Consider the following 22,067-nt stretch of genomic DNA (forward strand, 5'->3'; position numbering starts at 1 on the left):
CTAGCTGAAAGGCAGCTCTTTGTGAGGCATGGAAGATTCATTCCTTTATTGAAGGTTTCCAGTGGTAGGCATTTAAAATGATCAGAAGTGTGGAGAGTTGTACAACTGATAAGGGCTTTTCACCCTATGCTTTATTTACAGGTTGTTTAGCTTCTTCCCATGCTAAAAAGGCAAGTGGAGTCTGGAAGTTTATATTATTCAAAGAGGATTATCTGGCCCATGCTCCTTGCCAGATCTTCAGATCACAGTAGAAAATTATAAACTTTCCATTTCAGTGGTCTTTAGGAAACAGTCATTTTCTAAGCTATTTTTTAAGAGACAGAAAATTTGCTAATGTAAAAGTGAGGATTATTTTTTAAAGCATTAGTTCATACAAGCAAAACTGTGATACTTATAATGTTCCTTGCATAAATCACAATTCCTTTTAAGTGACCAGCCTAAGTCCAGGGAAGTCTCTGTGTTCTCTCTAAATGAATACCTTCCTTCCCCAATTATTTTTCTCCCTTTAAGTTTCTGTCCTCTTCAAATGCAGTAAAACAAAATTTAAAATATCACTAAGCCAGCTTAAAAGTAAACAATCAAATCCACCAATTAAAGTCCTGTTGATAATTTTAAAAATGAGGATCAGAGCCTGAAATGCTAATGGAAACACAGAAAGCTGTTCTTCAGGTGAGGTGGGTTAAAAGTCAATGACGATTCCCGAGCCCAGAGCCAAGAATCTATATAGTGAGCCAATTAGAGCACAGGGAATACACTGGAGAAAAGGCTGCCCACACATGCAAACGGGAAACTGAATGCAGCCCTGAAGTCTGTGAAAATAAATAATGACTCTCACAGGGAAGCCTTTGGAAGTGTTCTGGGGGTAACCTCCTGTTCACCTGGCAATGTCTCGTATAAATATTGTGAGTGGCAGGAAGTCTATGGAGATCGAAATGGCAGTCTGGAAAAAGAGATCTATCTGATAAGATGTTGATTATGGTCAAAAGGTGTTAAAAATTGTCCCAGAAAGGAAGGCTATCTCTGAGGGTCAGAGGTTCTCTAGAATGCTGTCATTTCACTGCAGGTATGTGGCAAAGAAGGTTCCTCCACACTGACTTGAAATTTCATGCTATTCATCATGGAGTTTATAGGGAAGGAGATAGGCTCCCTATATTTACTTGAAGTGCATAAGAATGCTTATGATAGGGATTGGTTGATGTGAGTTAATAAAATAAAAGGAGATGATCAGGCCAAATTTCTTATTCATCAAGTAAGATAGAACGTAAGTATCGACCTATGACTTAGTCTGAGTAATGTATTAGTAGTAGGACCGTCTGACCATGAATGACTGAAGACTCACTGGGCACTGGAGGCGAAAGGACTTGCTCCTGCAAGCTTTCCACTGGCCAGTGAATGTTTTATCCACCTTGAATTCTGGGCGTGGTGCTAAGATGTACAGAGGGCCTCTTCATCCATGGAATGACTCTTCCCCACGCCCAGTTCTGACTCCACCCCTAGCTCAAGGCCTTGTTCCACGGTACCAACCAACTAGAGCATCCTGAGGCAGCAAAGTCTCCAGTAGCTTTCTGGAGAGGAGGTGTGGCAGAGCTCCGATGCTGCAGAACAGTGGCTATGTTAATTGTCACATGAGAACTAGTGACATTAAGCAAGAAATGGGGAAGGGAGTTTATGAACCACCATCCCTCCTCCTTCATCTCTTTCTCTGCCTTTTTCTTTCCTACTCATCTTAATGTCCTTAGAACAGTATCGTCCAATAGACAACTTCCTGAAATGTGGAAACATTCTCTATCTGTGCATCCACTATGGTAGCCACTAACCATATGTGGCTATTGAACATTGGAAATGTAACTAATAGGACTAAGGAACTGAATTTTTAACTTTAAATTTAAATAGCCACATGTGGCCAGTGGTTACCATATTGCCCAGTGCAGAGAGGTTAGAGCATCACTGCTTTTATTATCTTCCATCTTATTCTAAGCCTTAATTCCTGTTCTTTATAAAGTCAGCTCCTTCTAATTAAATCTACCCTATTCTTTTGCTCAGTTGAGGGAACTCTAGCTTTCTACTTTTCCATTCAGCACATTTGATTCCTTTTCCTTTATGCATTTCTGTTATCTCAATTGCCAAGTCCCTTATTTTTGACTCCTTGCTGATCCTATTTCTTAATGCCAATGAATTGAGAAACTTTAAAATATAGGTAGGCAACAGCACACACCTGTCTCATTTCTATGGTCATGTTTTCTCAGGTATTTCTTCCAGGCCCCTTATCTGTAACCTCATACCCCACTGTGGCATAAGTGCTGTATAAGGTTGCTTCTTCTCTCTGGTCTCACTGTACCCTATTTCTACTATGAACAATGTTCATTATGTGCACCTCCACTTACATACCAACAGTTCTCACTTTATGGGAATTTTATGAAATTTGGGGTGATTTTTCTGTTTTTTTTTTTTTTTCTGGTGTTTTCTGGTAAGCTGACAGATTTTCTCACAAGGATCAAAATTCTTCTGGGAGATAATTTTGCTCTCTCATAAGGCACTGCACACCCTAGAATGTCAACCCAAGTGTCTACATTTCTATATTTTTTCACAGCTTGGGATACTGTAATACCCTCTTGAAAGACAAAATAATCAGCATCTTTCACAAGAGGTGATGGATTCTACTGATCTAGAATTTCTTAAGCCTTATTAAAGTGACTATTCTATCTCCCTTCATTTACACAGCACCCATAGCATGGACTCATATATTCCAGAGAAAAACTTTGGAATATGTTTTTATGTTATATGTGAGCCTCTGGTGTCGTATATGTATCTAAATTACCTTAATCAGCTCTAGAAATTGTTTAAAAAATAGGTGAAAGATTTTTTTTTAAATGTTAAAAGTGGAGAATTGAGATAAATGTTAAGGATAATAGGAACAGAAACGTTTGTATTTCCCTCTATATTAATGTTCCTATGAGATGTATTGATTCCAGGTCTTTTTTTAAAAATAAATTTATTTATTTATTTAATTTTTATTTTGGCTGTGTTTGGTCTTTGTTGCTGCACGTGGGCTTTCTTTTGTGGTGAGCAGGGGCTACTCTTCTTTGCGGTGCGTGGGCTTCTCATTGCGGTGGCTTCTCTTTTTGCTGAGCGCGGGCTGTAGGCGTGCGGGCTTCAGTAGTTGTGGCATGTGGACTCAGTAGTTGTGGCTCGCGGGCTTTAGAGTACAGGCTCAGTAATTGTGGTGCACGGGCTTAGTTGCTCCGCAGTATGTGGGATCTTCCTGGACGAGGGCTCGAACCTACGTCCCCTGCACTGGCAGGCAGATTCTTAACCACTGTGCCACCAGGGAAGTCCCTTGATTCTAGGTCTTGCTCACATTGTTTAAAGTCAGACTATTCCTCAATGAGTCACAAAAAAGTCTGGGGGATGGAGGCTGCTTTAGATTAAATGAGACTTTGTGTATAACAGTCAAATGCAATGTCTGATACTTAATGGGATTCCTGATTTGAACAAAACAGCTACAGAAATAACTTTGGGAACTAAAAATAGAACTACCATGTGACCCAGCAATCCCACTACTGGGCATATACCCTGAGAAAACCATAACTCAAAAAGAGACATGTACCACAATGTTCATTGCAGCACTATTTACAATTGCCAGGACATGGAAGCAACCTAAGTGTCCATCGACAGATGAATGGATAAAGAAGATGTGGCACATATATACAATGGAATATTACTCAGCCATAAAAAGAAATGAAATTGAATTATTTATAGTGAGGTGGATGGACCTAGAGTCTGTCACACAGAGTGAAGTAAGTCAGAAAGAGAAAATCAAATACCGTATGCTAACACACACATATGGAATCAAAAAAAAAAAAAAAAGTTCTGAAGAACCTAGGGGCAGGATAGGAATAAAGACGCAAACGCAGAGAGTGGACTTGAGGACGTGGGGAGGGGCAAGGGTAAGCTGGGGCGAAGTGAGAGAGTGGCATGGACATATATACACTACCAAATGTAAAATAGATAGCTAGTGGGAAGCAGCCACATAGCACAGGGAGATCAGCTGGGTGTTTTGTGACCACCTAGAGGGGTGGGATAGGGAGGGTGGGAGGGAGGGAGACAAAAGAGGGAAGAGATATGGGGATATATGTGTAGGTATAGCTGATTCACTTTGTTATAAAGCAGAAACTAACACACCATTGTAAAGCAATTATACTCCAATAAAGATGTTAAAAAAAAAGAGAAAGAAATAACTTTGGGGCTCTTTGGGAAAATTTAAATATAGACTGTTGGGGAATTATTATAACTTTTATTAGTACTAACCTGACTTGAACAAAACACCTATAGAAATAACTTTGGGGGTATTTGAGAACATTTAAATATAGACTGTTGGGGAATTATTATAAATTTTATTAGTACTATGTCCTATTTATTTATTAATGATTTATTAATATCATTTATTGTATCAATTAATTTATATTTATTATGATATTTATTTATTATAATTATAAAAAATTATACAATTGATTATGATTGGCTAATTATAATTATATTTCTATTTATTAATATATTTATTGATATGTCTTTATTTTTAAAGATACATGCTAAATTATGTAGGAACAAAATCTCATGATGACAGAAATATTTTTAATGGTAATTCAGCAATAAAATAGCTGAAGTAAATATGGCAAAACGTTAATTGTTAAAGCTAAATGATAGCATATGGTTTTCTCTTTGTTTTCTGTATATTTGAGAATTTTCATAATAAATTTAAAAATAATGGACTAAAGTAGGTGTTGGCAAATTATAGCCATGGGCCAAATCTGGCTCATTGCCTTGTTATTTTATTGGAACACAACCATACTCACTGGCTTATGTATTGTCTATGGCTACTTTCCCTTTACAACAGCAGAGCTGAGTAGCTATGACAGAGACCAAGTAGCCTGCCAAGCCTAAAATAATTACTTATCTTGACCTTTACAGAAAAAGTTTGCTAACTCCTGCATCAAATGAATAGTTTGTAATACAAAATATGATTCATTAGTACATTAGTTGATTTTAGGAGAATTCAGAAGATTGATCTAGAGAGTGTGCACAGAAATCAGGAAGCAATTAATTATTGAAGAAAAGATACATCTTGATAATCAAATTATATTTTTAGTTTTATATTTTCAGAAAGACTTTATTTAATTGACTAGAATAATCTATAATCTAACTCTTCTTCCTTTCCTTTAAATTGGATATAAGGAAAACTTTTTCATTTTTCTCTAGTCAGTTCTAGAATGAGAGTCCAACATCATCACATCTTATGTGTTTTTCTCTATATAGAAAGAATATTCATTAGCAGGGGAAAATCTCATGTGATTTTGAAAACACTGGACTTTACTTAAATATTTTATGATTAAATGAAGATGATTTTTATTGTCGGTTTTTTAAAAAATATATTTAAAAATATTTCTAATTGAACATCCACTGCATGCTCAGTACTATGCTTGGTGCTATGTAATATTCAAAATAATTTTGAACCCTATTCTTAAAAAGGTTACACTATAGTTGCAAACATCCTGAAACAAAAGTATTACTACTCCTTTCTGGAAGACTGTCCGATTCACACACATATGTGTATCAGCTACCACCACAGGGTACTCTTTGAATTTCATGTGCAAGTTCAGTCCTCCCTTTTACCTATAATAAATTGTCATCAATTCAGTTCTACAATATTTTTTTCTGTGGCCTTCTCTGTGTCTATACTAGGCATGGGAGTTGCAAAGATGGATGCAATATGGTCCTTGCCCTTAAGTGGCTCCAAGCTAGCTGGGATGAGAAAGAAAACACACTTTTTCCCAACTTGCTAAATAGAAACATGCACAAGGTGCTTTGGGAATCCTACACATTTATGATACAATAGAATTGATCCCTAAAATGCTTGATTTCTTCTTTTCTTTGTAGTTTACCTAACTCAACTCTTGATATACTTTAAATTTGTATCTGTGCCTTTCTGTCTTCATTTTTGCTGTCATAGATCCCCTCCTGGCCCTCTTCACCTGACATTGCCGGGCCACACCTCTAATTGCGCCTCTGCGTTCTTCTCTTTAGTTTTGTATTCCTCTTCCAGAATATTATTTCTGAAACATTGCTTTCCTTATGTCATGCCTCTTCTTGGGTAACTACAGTAATCATATTTCCTCCCAAATGAAAACGTCTTAATATTGCAACCTCTCAGAGGCAAATTTATGTCTCCAACTTATTTACTGTATCTGGTGCAAACAAAATGCAATCACCCTCTAACATTTCAAGATTTTCCACCATTGCCTTTCATTTTTGAAGACTCTGCTTTTGGTGATGATGATGATGATACTGTCATGTTTCAGGGTAATATATTCATTGATAGCTGTCTAGAATATTTTCCATTTAGGGGTGACCATATATTCTATGAGATGATAAAAATTTACTTCATTTTCAGGAACTGTTATTTGACTGCAGTTTAAAAAATTCAGTTCCACCAACATTCTTTTTTCGGGAGCACAGGCTCTGGACACGCAGGCTCAGCGGCCATGGCTCACGGGCCCAGCCGCTCCGTGGCATGTGGGATCCTCCCGGACCAGGGAACGAACCCGTGACCCCTGCATCCGCAGGCTGACTCTCAACCACTGCGCCACCAGGGAAGCCCCTCCACCAACATTCTTGAGCCCTACTAGGGACTGTACTAGTTTTTAGGAGAGGTAAAAATGGGTAATATGAAGAACCTAGGGGTAAGACAGGAATAAAGACACAGACCTACTAGAGAACGGACTTGAGGATATGGGGAGGGGGAAGGGTGAGCTGTGACAAAGCGAGAGAGAGGCATGGACATATATACACTACCAAACGTAAGGTAGATAGCTAGTGGGAAGCAGCTGCATAGCACAGGGAGATCAGCTGGGTGCTTTGTGACCGCCTGGAGGGGTGGGATAGGGAGTGTGGGAGGGAGGAAGACGCAAGAGGAAAGAGATATGGGAACATATGTATATGTATAACTGATTCATTTTGTTATAAAGCAGAAACTAACACACCATTGTAAAGCAATTATAACCCAATAAAAATGTAAAAAAAAAATGGGTAATAGAAGTTTCTGTCTTGATGAACTGGTTTGCAAGGCAGAAATAGAGACACAGATATAGAGAACAAATGTATGGACACCAAGCGGGGGAAGGGGACTGGGATACATTGGGAGATTGGGATTGACATATATACACTAATGTGTATAAAATAGACAACTAATGAGAACCTGCTATATAGCACAGGGAGCTCCACTTCACTATACGGTAGAAACTAACACAACATAGTAAAACAACTATACTCCAATTTTAAAAAATAAATAAAGCAAAGCTGAAATACTGAAAAAGAAAAAAGGAGGTTCCTGTCTTTAAGAAGGCTATAATCTTGACTGGCTCTCAAAGGGGTGATGAGTTTTGTCTCTATTACAAGGCACATTGATGTATGTGTGATAGGAAATGCATATAGTGAGTGTTCTGAGTCCTACAAAAGGGAAATAACTTCCACATTAAGGGAACTGGAGAACACTTCATGGAAGAGGTAGCTTTTGAAATTTTTAGGATGACTACATTCTCAACAAATGGAGATATAGATGGGAAAGAAGGCAGAAAGGGATATGTATTTTTCAGGGCAAAAAGGAGTCAGTTGGACCTAAGTATATTTTTTATGTTGTTGAAGGTAGCGGGGCTGATGAGTTGGCAGAATGTGGAGGACTTTGAATGCCCTGCTGAGGAATCTGCATGGTATTATATGGCAGACAAAGAACTACTGTGGGCTTTTTGTTTTTACATCTTTATTGGAGTATAATTGCTTTATAACGGTGTGTTAGTTTCTGCTTTATAACAAAGTGAATCAGTTATACATATACATATGTTCCCATATCTCTTGCGTCTCCCTCCCTCCCACCCTCCCTATCCCACCCCTCCAGGCGGTCACAAAGCACCCAGCTGATCTCCCTGTGCTATGCAGCTGCTTCCCACTAGCTATTTACCTTATGTTTGGTAGTGTATATATGTCCATGCCTCTCTCTTACTTTGTCACAGCATACCATTCCCCCTCCCCATATCCTCAAGTCCATTCTCTAGTAGGTCTGTGTCTTTATTTCTGTCTTACCCCCAGGTTCTTCATGACATTTTTTTTCTTAAATTACATATATATGTGTTAGTATACGATATTTGTCTTTCTCTTTCTGACTTACTTCACTCTGCGTGACAGATATTACGTCTATCCACCTCATTACAAATAGCTCAATTTCGTTTCTTTTTTATGGCTGAGTAATATTCCATTGTATATATGTGCCACATCTTCTTTATCCATTCATCCGATGATGGACACTTAGGTTGTTTCCATCTCCAGGCTATTGTAAATAGAGCTGCAATGAACATTTTGGTACATGACTCTTTTTGAATTATGGTTTTCTCAGGGTATATGCCCAGTAGTGGGATTGCTGGGTCATATGGTAGTTCTATTTGTAGTTTTTAAGGAACCTCCATACTGTTCTCCATAGTGGCTGTACCAATTCACATTCCCACCAGCAGTGCAAGAGTGTTCCCTTTTCTCCACACCCTCTCCAGCATTTATTTCTAGATTTTTTGATGATGGCCATTCTGACTGCTGTGAGATGATATCTCATTATAGTTTTGATTTGCGTTTCTCTGATGACTAATGATGTTGAGCATTCTTTCCTGTGTTTGTTGGCAGTCTGTATATCTTCTTTGGAGAAATGTCTATTTAGGTCTTCTGCCCATTTTTGGATTGGGTTGTTTTTTTTTTGTTATTGAGCTGCATGAGCTGCTTATAAATTTTGGAGATTAATCCTTTGTCAGTTGCTTCATTTGCAAATATTTTCTCCCATTCTGAGGGTTGTCTTTTGGTCTTGTTTATGGTTCCCTTTGCTGTGCAAAAGCTTTGAGGTTTCATTAGGTCCCATTGTTTATTTCTCTTTTTATTTCTATTTCTCCAGGAGGTGGGTCAAAAAGGATTTTGCTGTGATTTATGTCATAGAGTGTTCTGCCTATGTTTTCCTCTAAGAGTTTGATAGTTTCTGGACTTATATTTAGGTCTTTAATCCATTTTGAGCTTATTTTTGTGTATGGTGTTAGGGAGTGATCTAATCTCATATTTTTACATGTACCTGTCCAGTTTTCCCAGCACCACTTATTGAAGAGGCTGTCTTTCTCCACTGTACATTCCTGCCTCCCTTATCAAAGATAAGGTGACCATATGTCCGTGGGTTTATCTGTGGGCTTTCTATCTTGTTCCATTGATCTATTTCTCTGTTTTTGTGCCAGTACCATACTGTCTTGATTACTGTAGCTTTGTGGTATAGTCTGAGGTCAGGGAGCCTGATTCCTCCAGCTCCGTTTTTCGTTCTCAAGACTGCTTTGGCTATTTGGGGTCTTTTGTGTTTCCATACAAATTGTGAAATTTTTTGTCCTAGTTCTGTGAAAAATGCCAGTGGTAGTTTGATTGGGATTGCATTGAATCTGTAGATTGCTTTGGGTAGTATAGTCATTTTCACAATGTTGATTCTTCCAATCCAAGAACATGGTATATCTCTCCATCTATTTGTATCATCTTTAATTTCTTTCATCAGTGTCTTACAATTTTCTGCATACACATCTTTTTTCTCTTTAGGTAGGTTTATTCCAAGATATTTTATTCTTTATGTTGCAATGGTAAATGGGAGTGTTTTCTTGATTTCACTTTCAGATTTTTCATCATTAGTGTATAGGAATGCAAGAGATTTCTGTGCATTAATTTTGTTTCCTGCTACTTTACCAAATTCATTGATTAGCTCTAGTAGTTTTCTGGTAGCATCTTTAGGATTCTCTATGTATAGTATCATGTCATCTGCAAACAGTGACAGCTTTACTTCTTCTTTTCCGATTTGGATTCCTTTTATTTCCTTTTCTTCTCTGATTGCTGTGGCTAAAACTTCCAAAGCTATGTTGAATAAGAGTGGTGAGAGTGGGCAACCTTGTCTTGTTCCTGATCTTAGTGGAAATGGTTTCAGTTTTTCACCATTGAGAATGATGTTGGCTGTGGGTTTGTCTTATAGGGCCTTTATTATGTTGAGGAAAGTTTCCTCTATGCCTACTTTCTGCAGGGGTTTTATCATAAATCGGTGTTGAATTTTGTCAAAAGCTTTCTCTGCATCTATTGAGATGATCATGTGGTTTTTCTCCTTCAATTTGTTAATATGGTTTATCACATTGATTGATTTGCGTATATTGAAGAATCCATGCATTCCTGGAATAAACCCCACTTGATCATGGTGTATGATCCTTTTAATGTGCTGTTGGATTCTGTTAGCTAGTATTTTGTTGAGGATTTTTGCATCTATGTTCATCAGTGATATTGGCCTGTAGTTTTCTTTCTTTGTGACATCCTTGTCTGGTTTTGGAATCAAGGTGATGGTGGCCTCGTTGAAAGAGTTTGGGAGTGTTCCTCCCTCTGCTATACTTTGGAAGTGTTTGAGAAGGATAGGTGTTAGCTCTTCTCTAAATGTTTGATAGAATTCGCCTGTGAAGCCATCTGGTCCTGGGCTTTTGTTTGTTGGAAGATTTTTCATCACAGTTTCAATTTCAGTGCTTGTGATTGGTCTGTTCATATTTTCTATTTCTTCCTGATTCAGTCTTGGCAGGTTGTGCATTTCTAAGAATTTGTCCATTTCTTCCAGGTTGTCCATTTTATTGGCATAGAGTTGCTTGTAGTAATCTCTCATGATCTTTTGTATTTCTGCAGTGTCAGTTGTTACTTCTCCTTTTTCATTTCTAATTCTATTGATTTGAGTCTTCTCCCTTTTTTTCTTGATGAGTCTGGCTAGTGGTTTATCTATTTTGTTTATCTTCTCAAAGAACCAGCTTTTAGTTTTATTGTTCTTTGCTACCGTTTCCTTCATTTCTTTTTCATTTATTTCTGATCTGATTTTTATGATTTCTTTCCTTCTGGTAAGTTTGGGGGTTTTTTGTTCTTCTTTCTCTAATTGCTTTAGGTGCAAGTTTAGGTTGTTTATTCGAGATGTTTCCTGTTTCTGAAGGTAGGATTGTATTGCTGTAAACTTCCCTCTTAGAACTGCTTTTGCTGCATCCCATAGATTATGGGTCATCGTGTCTCCACTGTCATTTGTTTCTAGGTATTTTTTGATTTCCTCTTTGATTTCTTCAGTGATCACTTCATTATTAAGTAGTGTATTGTTTAGCCTCCATGTGTGTGTATTTTTTAGAGACCTTTTCCTGTAATTGATATCTAGTCTCATAGCGTTGTGGTTGGAAAAGATACTTGATATGATTTCAATTTTCTTAAATTTACCAAGGCTTGATTTGTGACCCAAGATGTGATCTACCCTGGAGAATGTTCCATGAGCACTTGAGAAAAATGTGTATTCTGTTGTTTTTGGATGGAATGTCCTATAAATATCAATTAAGTCCATCTTGTTTAATGTATCATTTAAAGCTTGTGTTTCCTTATTTATTTTCATTTTGGATGATCTGTCCATTGGCGAAAGTGGGGTGTTAAAGTCCCCTACTATGAATGTGTTATGGTAGATTTCCCCTTTTATGGCTGTTAGCATTTGCCTTATGTATTGAGGTGCTCCTATGTTGGGTGCATAAATATTTACAATTGTTATATCTTCTTCTTGGATCGATCCCTTGATCATTATGTAGTGTCCTTCTTTGTCTCTTCTAATAGTCTTTATTTTAAAGTCTATTTTTTCTGATATGAGAATTGCTACTCCAGCTTTCTTTTGGTTTCCATTTGCATGGAATATCTTTTTCCATCCCCTTACTTTCAGTCTGTATGTGTCTCTAGGTCTGAAGTGGGTCTCTTGTAGACAGCATATATATGGGTCTTGTTTTTGTATCCATTCAGCCAATCTCTGTCTTTTGGTGGGAGCATTTAGTCCATTTACATTTAAGGTAATTATCGATATGTATGTTCCTATTCCCATTTTCTTATGTGTTTGGGCTTGTTATTGTAGGTCTTTTCCTTCTCTTGTGCTTCTTGCCTAGAGAAGATCCTTTAGCATTTGTTGTAAAGCTGGCTTGGTGGTGCTGAACTCTCTCAGCTTTTGCTTGTCTGTAAAGGTTTTAATTTCTCCATCAAATCTGAATGAGATCCTTGCTGGATAGAGTAATCTTGGTTGCAGGTTGTTCTCCTTCATCACTTTAAATATGTCCTGCCAGTCCCTTCTGTTTTGCAGAGTTTCTGCTGAAACATCAGCTGTTAACCTTATGGGGATTCACTTGTGTGTTATTTATTGTTTTTCCCTTGCTGCTTTTAATATGTTTTCTTTGTATTTAATTTTTGATAGTTTGATTAATATGTGTCTTGGTGTGTTTCTCCTTGGATTTATCCTGTATGGGACTCTCTGTGCTTCCTGGACTTGATTAACTATTTCCTTTCCCATATTAGGAAAGTTTTCAACTCTAATCTCTTCAAATATTTTCTCAGTCCCTTTCTTTTTCTCTTCTTCTTCTGGGACCCCTATAATTCGAATGTTGGTGCATTTAATGTTGTCCCAGAGGTCTCTGAGACTGTCCTCAGTTCTTTTCATTCTTTTTTCTTTATTCTGCTCTGCAGTAGTTATTTCCACTATTTTATCTTCCAGGTCACTTATCCGTTCTTCTGCCTCAGCTATTCTGCTATTGATCCCTTCTAGTATATTTTTAATTTCATTTATTGTGTTGTTCACCGTTGTTTGTTTCATGTTTAGTTCTTCTAGTTCCGTGTTAAATGTTTCTTGCATTTTCTCTATTCTATTTCCAAGATTTTGGATCATCTTTACTATCATTATTCTGAATTCTTTTTCAGGTAGACTGCCTATTTCCTCTTATTTGTTAGGTCTGGTGGGTTTTTATCTTGCTCCTTCATCTGCTGTGTGTTCTTCTGTTTTCTCATTTTGCTTATCTTGCTGTGTTTGGGGTCTCCTTTTTGCAGGCTGCAGGTTCGTAGTTCGCATTGTTTTTGGTGTCTGTCCCCAGTGGCTAATGTTGCTTCAGTGGGTTGTGTAGGCTTCCTGGTGGAGGGGACTAGTGCCTGTGTTCTGGTGGATGAGGCTGGATCTTGTCTTTCTGGTGGGCAGGTCCACGTCTGGTGGTGTGTTTTGGGGTGTCTGTGGACTTATTATGATTTTAGGCAGCCTCTATGCTAATGGGTGGGGTTGTGTTCCTGTCTTGCTAGTTGTTTGGCATAGGGTGTCCAGCACTGTAGCTTCCTGGTCGTTGACTGAAGCTGGGTGCTGGTGTTGAGACGGAGATCTCTGGGAGATTTTTGCCGTTTGATATTATGTGGAGCTGGGAGGTCTCTTGTGGTCCAGTGTTCTGAAGTTGGCTCTCCCACCTCAGAGGCACAGCACTGACTCCTGGCTGCAGCACCAAGAGCCTTTCATCCACACAGCTCAGAATAAAAGGGAGAAAAAGTAAAAAGAAAGAATTAGTAGAAGTAGAAAAAAGAAAGAAAGGAGGGAGGGAGGGAGGAATGAAGGAAGGAAGGAGAGAAGGAAGGAAAAAAAGAAAGAAGATAAAGTAAAATAAAATAAAGATAAAATATAATAAAGTTATTAAAATAAAAAATAATTATTACGAAAAAAATTTTAAAAAACAAACAAAAAAAACGGACGGATAGAACCCTAGGACAGATGGTGGAAGCAAAGCTATACAGACAAAATCTCACACAGAAGCATACACATACACACTCACAAAAAGGAGAAAAGGGGAAAAACTCATAAATCTTGCTCTCAAAGTCCACCTCCTCAATTTGGGATGATTCGTTGTCTATTCATGTATCCCACAGAAGCAGGGTCCATCAAGTTGATTGTGGAGCTTTAATCCGCTGCTTCTGAGGCTGCTGGGAGAGATTTCCCTTTCTCTTCTTTGTTCTCACAGCTCCCGGGGCACAGCTTTGGATTTGGCCCCGCCTCTGCGTGTAGGTCGCCGGAGGGCGTCTGTTCTTCGCTCAGGCAGGACGGGGTTAAAGGACCCGCTGATTCGGGGGCTCTGGCTCACTCAGGCCGGGGGGAGGGAGGCATACGGATGCGGGGCGAGCCTGCGGCGGCGGAGGCCGGCATGACGCTGCACCAGCCCGAGGTGCGCCATGCGTTCTCCCGGGGAAGTTCTCCCTGGATCCTGGGCCCCTGGCAGTGGCGGGCTGCACAGGCTCCCCGGAAGGGTGGTGTGGATAGTGACCTGTGCTCGCACACAGGCTTCTTGGTGGCAGCAGCAGCAGCCTTAGTGTCTCCTGCCCGTCTCTGGGGTCCGCCCTTTTAGCCGCGGCTCGCGCCCATCTCTGGAGTTCCTTTAAGCAGCGCTCTTAATCCCCTCTCCTCGCGCACCAGGAAACAAGGAGGGAAGAAAAAGTCTCTTGCCTCTTCGGCAGGTCCAGACTTTTCCCTGGACACCCTCCCGGCTAGCCGTGGTGCACTAACCCCCTGCAGGCTTTGTTCACCACGCCAACCCCAGTCCTCTCCCTGTGCTCCGACCGAAGCCCGAGCCTCAGCTCCCAGCCCCGCCCGCCCCGGCGGGTGAGTAGACAAGCCTCTCGGACTGGTGAGTGCCGGTCGGCCCTGATCCTCTGTGCGGGAATCTCTCCGTTTTGCCCTCCGCACCCCTGTTGCTGTGCTCTCTTCCGCGGCTCCGAAGCTTTCCCCCTCTGCCACCCACAGTCTCCGCCTGCAAAGGGGCTTCCTAGTGTGTGGAAACCTTTCCTCCTTCACGGCTCCCTCCCACTGGTGCAGGTCCCATCCCTATCCTTTTGTCTCTGTTTTTTCTTTTTTCTTTTGCCCTACCCAGGTACGTGGGGACTTTATTGCTTTTTGGGAGGTCTGAAATCTTCTGCCAGAGTTCAGTAGGTGTTCTGTAGGAGTTGTTCCACGTGTAGATGTATTTCTGGTGTATCTGTGGGGAGGAAGGTGATCTCCGCGTCTTACTCTTCCGCCATCTTCCCCTCGTCCCCCCACTGTGGGCTTTTGAACAGATATTTACCTAGTCAAAGCTGTGCTGAAAGAATTTGTCTTGGAAACTTTGTGGTTAATGGATAGAGAAGAGACACTAGAGACAACGATAAACTTGGAGGCCACCATAATGGTTTAGGTAATGAACCTGAAATAGTGTGGTTTCAGTGGGAAGGGAAAAAGAGATATATGATGGAGGTAAAATGGACAGTACCGAATGATAGACTTAATGGAGGTGGACGAATAAGGTATTGGGGACTGGAGGGGAACACTTCCCTCCTTTTGAAATTGGGTGCAATGGAAGAAACAGGAATCTACCTGAGGTTTAGTGTAAGAACTGATCAGTTTTTAACATTTTGTTTGTGTTCTGTTTTTTTTCCTTTTCTGCTTAAAAAGATTCAAACCTTTATCCAGACTTAAAATTTGTTAATATTTTGCCACATTAACTCTCTCTATATGTACAAATACACTTTTTTGGTATATTTTGTATAATTTGTGTATTTGAATATTTTCAATAATTTTAAAGTTGCATATATCATGACACTTCATTTCTACAGTATATATCTCCTAATAACAAAGACTTCTGCTGTATAATCAGTTTCAGTGTCCTTGATGCAAAAAGCATCAGAAAGAATAATGATGTTAATGAGCTATGACACATTGAATAAAAAAGAATACGTGAGTTCACAGTGTTCCTCAGAAGGGATGGTGGTGATGAAAAGTAAGCTCTTCTTTAGAGAAGGCTGTCAGCTAATAAATATAGAAAAAATAGTAGATTAGAAAATTTTAATGTTGCACCCAGCAATGTAATAAGTGATTCAGGTAAAGATCATCAATGAGTATTAATATTATTGAGTGAAGCTTTGTTGGGAAACCAGGTATTTACATGGTCTCCATATATCACATCATCTCACCAACGGGTAAAACTAAGCATTGCCCCAAATGGGACAAGCTGAAAACATGCACCTCCTTGCATGATGAAATCAAAATTATATAACGTCACCAATGTAATATTCTTGCCCAAAGTGTTTAACCTGAATCTTCAAATGAGAAAACAATCAGAAAAAAATCTCAATTTTGGAATGTTCTATAATAAAATGACCTGAATTTTTCAAAAATGTCAATGTTATGATATACAAAATATAGTGGGAGATTGTGCTAGATTAAAGGAGACTAAAGGGACATCAAAACTGCACACAGTATTTGATTCTTAATTGGATCATAGAACATCCAATGGCAATGAAGAATAGCAATAAAGGGCATTTATGAGACCAATGAAAAAAATTTGAGTTGTGGCATTTTAAAGTCTAGAAAATATCATGTTTTTACTGTCCAGTTTTCTAAATATTTTTAGCACCAATATACACAAGACAGAAAGCAGGAGTAGCATTATATATTATTGATAAAATTTAAATAAAGACATTTTTAAAGGAGACAATAATTAAATATGGTGAAGATGTCATTATCATGAATATTTTTGCATCAAATAAAATAGCATAACATGCTCAAAGGAAAAAATGCAAAGCAAAGAGATAGAACTAAGAGATTTTAATTTATATCTTTAGTCACTGACAGATTATAAAAATATTCTGAAAATAAGTTAGACAAAGACAGCAAAAACAAAAAGCAACCCAACAACAAAACCAAATGGAACAATATTATTCACTGATAAAGTTGCTGAAGTTTGAAATAATATATTGACATATGAATTTGGGGAGCACATTAAAAGAATAAGTCACAACCAATTGAAATTCTATCTAGTACAGTAAGGTGATTGTAAGTTAGAAGCATCTATTACAATATATAACCATTGTAACAACTCAAAAAAATAACTTCCATAGGTGCTTTAAAAAGCTTGATGTAATTCATCAGCTGTTTTTAAATGAAAGAATGAAATATAAAGAAATGGAATGATCATTAACCTTATAAAAATGATGTATCATACAAAAATCTGCCATTATGCTTAGTGTTAAATGGTAAGCACATTTTTTTAAATCAGGAAAATGATCCCACTATTATATAATATTTTCTGGAAGTAATAGCCAAATATAAATATTGGAAGGGAGTTAAAATTATGGTTATTCATAAAACATACATTTTTCTACATGGGAATTCCAAGAGAATCGATTAAAAGTTAATGCAAACAATATGAAAATTTATTAAGGTGGCTGAGTACCTAATTAATAACAAAATTCAATAATCTAAACAATTATTTAGAAATATACTAGTTTATAGTAGCAACTATAAATGCACTACCTCATAATGAAGCAGAGAAGAAATGTGTAGAATCTGTATGATTAAAATGTTAAAGTTTTCCTGAGGGACATAGAGAGGACATGAACCAATAGAAAGACATACTTGTTTTTGTGCAGAAAAGCAATATGACAAAAAGACCCCCCAAAATTCTTTTTTGTGGAATTTGACAAAATGATTTCATATTCATATCAAGTAACAAATAATTAAGAATAGAAATTTAAATTCTAGTGTATGAAAAGTATAGTAATGAGAGAAGTCAAGCCTTACAAAGTATTAAATATGATGCTACAGTAATTAACACATTTTGGAACTGGGAAATGAATAAAAAGATCAATGAAATAGATTAAGAATTTCAGGTATAGATTTAATGTATAATTAAAGAAAGATCTCTGGTCTGAAATACAGATGGCATCTCAGACCACTAAGAAAATGTACATAATTCAAAAGATGGTATTGAGGCAGGTGGCCAGCCACTTAGAACAAAATTAACCTACTCCTTATACCAGAAAAAATTCCAGATGGAGAAAAGATTTAAATGTAAAGGAAGCCAGTCATAGAAGAAAAGAACTGAGTAAAAATTTAAATACCTTGAAGTAGGGGATATTGATCTAAATCCCATAGAGTTAAGGATTGATGAATTTTAGCAACATAAAAATTAAAACATGAATATAGCAAATAAGCAAAGAAAAAAGAGGGATAAGCTGGAAAAAATTTGCTTACATGTGTAACAAAGTTCAGCTCCCATAATAAGTAGTGAGCTCTTGCAAATCTGTAAGAAAAAGTTGACAACCCAAAAGAAAAACCAGCAAAGGACATAAGTAGATCTTTCACTTAAAAGGACATAAAATGATTCATAGGCAGAAGTTGCTCAATCTTAGTCATTATTAGATATATAAATAATAGCAACAACAACAAAAACAAGTAAAAATATGTCACCGATCAGATTAAACATTTGATAACAAAAACATTAGATAATACCTGTTGCTGGGGAGGAAGTAGGAAAATGGGAAATCATCTCCTTGACTGAAAGTGGAAGTTCCAGTTGGTAAAATGTTTTGGGAAGGTGATTTGACCATAGCTAACAAAAATTTAAATATACATGCACTTTGATGCAACAATTTCTATTCTCTGAATTCAGCCCATTCGATGCATTATTTTGTGAGGCTTGGTCCTACGTTCCTTTTCCCTATCTGGAGTCTCTAGTTTGGTCTCATGCAATAAAAACCTACAGGTAGATCTACAGAGTCCAGGCCTGTTTTACTCTGAACTCCAGACCTATACATCCAAAAGCCTGCTTAACGTCTCCTCTTGGAAATTTCAGATGCAGCTCAAACTCATCATGTTGAAAACTCGTGTTCTCTTTCTCACGTTGACCAGTGTCCACTTCCCAGGCAATAAGACCACCATCTATCTCTATCTAGTTGTTCAAGACTGAAGCCCAAGAGATGTTATTGACACCTTTTTCTTTTTTTTTTTTTTTTTTTGCTGTACGCGGGCCTCTCACTGTTGTGGCCTCTCCCACTGTGGAGCACAGGCTCCAGACGCGCAGGCTCAGCTGCCATGGCCCATGGGCCCAGCCGCTCCACGGCATGTGGGATCTTCCCGGACCGGGGCACGAACCCGTGTCCCCTGCCTCGGCAGGCGGACTCTCAACCACTGCGCCACCAGGGAAGCCCCTCAAATATTTTTGAATTAATAAATACATGAATGAAAGCAAAAGGTACTTTCAAGAAGAAAGAATGTGTGTTTCAAACTTTGTTGAAAGATCTATGAGGATAATGGTAAATTCTAAGAAGCAGCCAGCAAATTTGAAAATAGATGATTATTGGTGAATTCCAGAGGTGAAGGCAGGTATTGACAAGAGAATCCAAAAAGACTGTGGAGTATGTTCTGGAAAGGGAAGAAGGGAATGAGGAACAGATCACATGAGTGATTAATTTTGGAGAAATGCAGGGTATAAGGGTATGGAGGTCTCATGAGATCAAAGACATATGTATTAGGAGGAAATGAATGAGATTTATGGAAGAATAATAAGTTGTGGTCCTAAAACTTTCCTAGAATTTAAATGTTAGAAGTGGAACAATTTCACAAGGCTTAGCGTGTGGTATGCATAAGAACTGGTGTTTATGGTGATATGAATTGTATTCTAGATACTATGTACATGTTTCTTAAGAAATTAAAATCTCCTTAAAGTTGGGGAGCATATCTTCTTCCCTCTGCCTCCTTAGTGGGTCCCATAAATACTCAATAAACATTTTAAGTTAAATTGAATTAAAGCCCTATTTTAAAGAAATTCTGCCACCCTAGTTCTTACAGCATTTTTCTAAACTCATCCCACAGTTACTTCCATCACAACATCTTGAAAACAAATTAGTATATGTTGTATCCATTTTCTCATCACTTGATCTCAAGCAGTGATTTTTTTTTTCATTTTCATGCCATTGGGGAGTTCCAGAATAAATTTGCTGTTGCAGTCAGTGAGCAGTGCATATTTTTTGGCAATTATGACAAAATTAACAACAAGAAACATGGGAACAGGTTTTTAAAACATGTGTCTGGTTCTTGGGAGGGTTTTTCAACTCAAGCAACTGCAAACATCATCAAAATTCCATTATATAATCCACTAGTTAGTATGAAATGCTGATGACCAACCCCTGGAACTGCGCATCCAAGCAGTCAAACTAGTATGAGTCACAGAACTGTGGACTTAGAGTCAGTGAGAAGAACACCTAGAAAAATCTGCATTGATTGTGAACTAAGAATAAGAGAAATGCCCAGTTCTATCAGAAATCATGTGTCAATATTATATCACCAACTCTTTTCTTGGACTAATCACATCAAGGAGTAACTACAAGATCTTATGAAAGTTTTTACCATCAAACATATTTACTTCCATTCAGAGGTGTTAAGTTTGATTCCTTGCAAATTAAATAAAGAATATATAGAAAACTGTGTCTCAAAATGTTCTTAAAATGTTGATTCTCAGGCCTTATTTTATATTTACTAAATCCATATTTCTAGAGAGTGGGAGCCAGACAATTATATTTTTAGTTAGTGTCCAAAGTGGACTGGATGTACCTTAAAGTTCAAGAACCTCTGACATAGAAGCTTAGCTAACAAGATTTTATTCCTAAACTGTCTTGGTGCATATATCACAACTGTTACACAAATGAGTACAGACACAATGATCCTGGGGGTATTCTATGATTTAAGTTGTTATTGCCAGTTTCTGACATTTTCAGCAATGGAGAACAATCTGAGTGTTTCTGTTAATAAGGGGAAATTGCTTGACATAGAGGCAAAGAAGACAAACTTTGGAGTCAGACAAGTTGAGATCAAATCCTGGATCTTCCACTGCGTGACTTTGGCCAAATCAATCACTTTCCAAGAGTCTCAGTTTTCTCATTTGAAAAATGGAGATAATGATGTCTGTATAATAGGCAAGAGTTTATGGGAATTAAATGAGGGCATGAGAAATCATGGTGAATTAGGCAGTTCCATAGAGGTGAAACAAAATCTGTGAAGGGACTTGGTGAGGGATAAAACCAGAAATATAAGCAGAAGCCAGGTGATGAATGGTCTTGTAAGAAGTCATCTGAGCCTGACGATGGATAGTTTTCCAAATTCCAGAACGTTGCTTCCTGGTCTTTATTTTGTTAATGATACCCAGGTAGTTCTTCCCTCTCCTTGAATAATCTCGGCCCCATTTCACCCAAACCTCAACTATCTAAAAATTCTGAGGAAGGTGATAAGGACACGGCTTCAAGAATCCTTGAGAACACAGGAGGGAAAAGAGGTAGTGCTAACCTTGCCGCCAGCAGGAGGGGTTGCTGGTGATAACCTGAGCAGTCTCAGTGGAGGCTGCCAGGGATCAGGGAGAGTCATACTCACTGGCATCGAAGCATCAACCAGTATTCACTGAGCACACACTGGGCAAGGATCTGAGGATACGAAGATAAGTGAGGTCTGTGCTGTTAACTAACACGGTCTAATGGGAGAATATATGCAGGTAAAAATGAATTACAATGTCACATGACAACTTCTATAATAGAGGTTTGTACAAGATTCTCTAGGAGAAGAGTAAAGAGCAAACACTGATCTGCTTTAAAGAGTGAGAAGGGTCTTAATAAAGGAGTCAGCATTTGAGATGAATCCTGATGGGATGTGGAGGATGTCTGTAGATGGAGAGGGATGGGATGTGGGGTTGGGGGAAGTTCAGCATCCTACAGGGAGTAGATTGTGCTAAAGTCACAGTGAGCCAAAGCCTGGAGAGTTGAAAGAGACAGAATTTGGCAAGTAATTGGTCTTTGGTCTTTGGGTTAGCTCTACTGTAACTGGCTGTGCTTTGTTTTACTCGAAGTGGAAACAAGGGTGAACTTCCTGTTTCTGCTATAGAGTGGGTTGCAAAGGTCCCCACAGGCGTGGCCTTCCCTCAACCATTGCCTCATCGGGACACACCATGGCAGGTGTCTTTGCAACCATCACTCACTTGTTCACATCAGCCCGCATCAGAATTATTTTTCTGAAGGCCAAGCACTACTTTTCTGGTGTTTGTTCAACAGTTGGTTTAAGTCACTAATCTGTGAAGCGTCTTAAGTTGCCCTGTGATAAGTTGCTTCTCCTCAACACAAGTTGAGGATGAGACTCTGGATGGGAAAGTTTCATGCCCATTTTATTTATACAACCAGAATCTAAAACAACTCTCTTAAATGCTGGATATTCCTCTTCAAATATTTGTTTAACAATTTATTACTGTTGTTTATCTGTTTTGTATCTTCCTTCTGGAGGATGGATGATCTCAGCCTCTGTGTGTGTGTGTACGTGTGTGTTGGTGTGT

The sequence above is a fragment of the Monodon monoceros genome, unplaced genomic scaffold (genome assembly GCF_005190385.1).
Source record: "Monodon monoceros isolate NGI ecotype Baffin Bay Population unplaced genomic scaffold, NGI_Narwhal_1 Super_Scaffold_1, whole genome shotgun sequence".
Lineage (NCBI taxonomy): Eukaryota > Metazoa > Chordata > Mammalia > Artiodactyla > Monodontidae > Monodon > Monodon monoceros.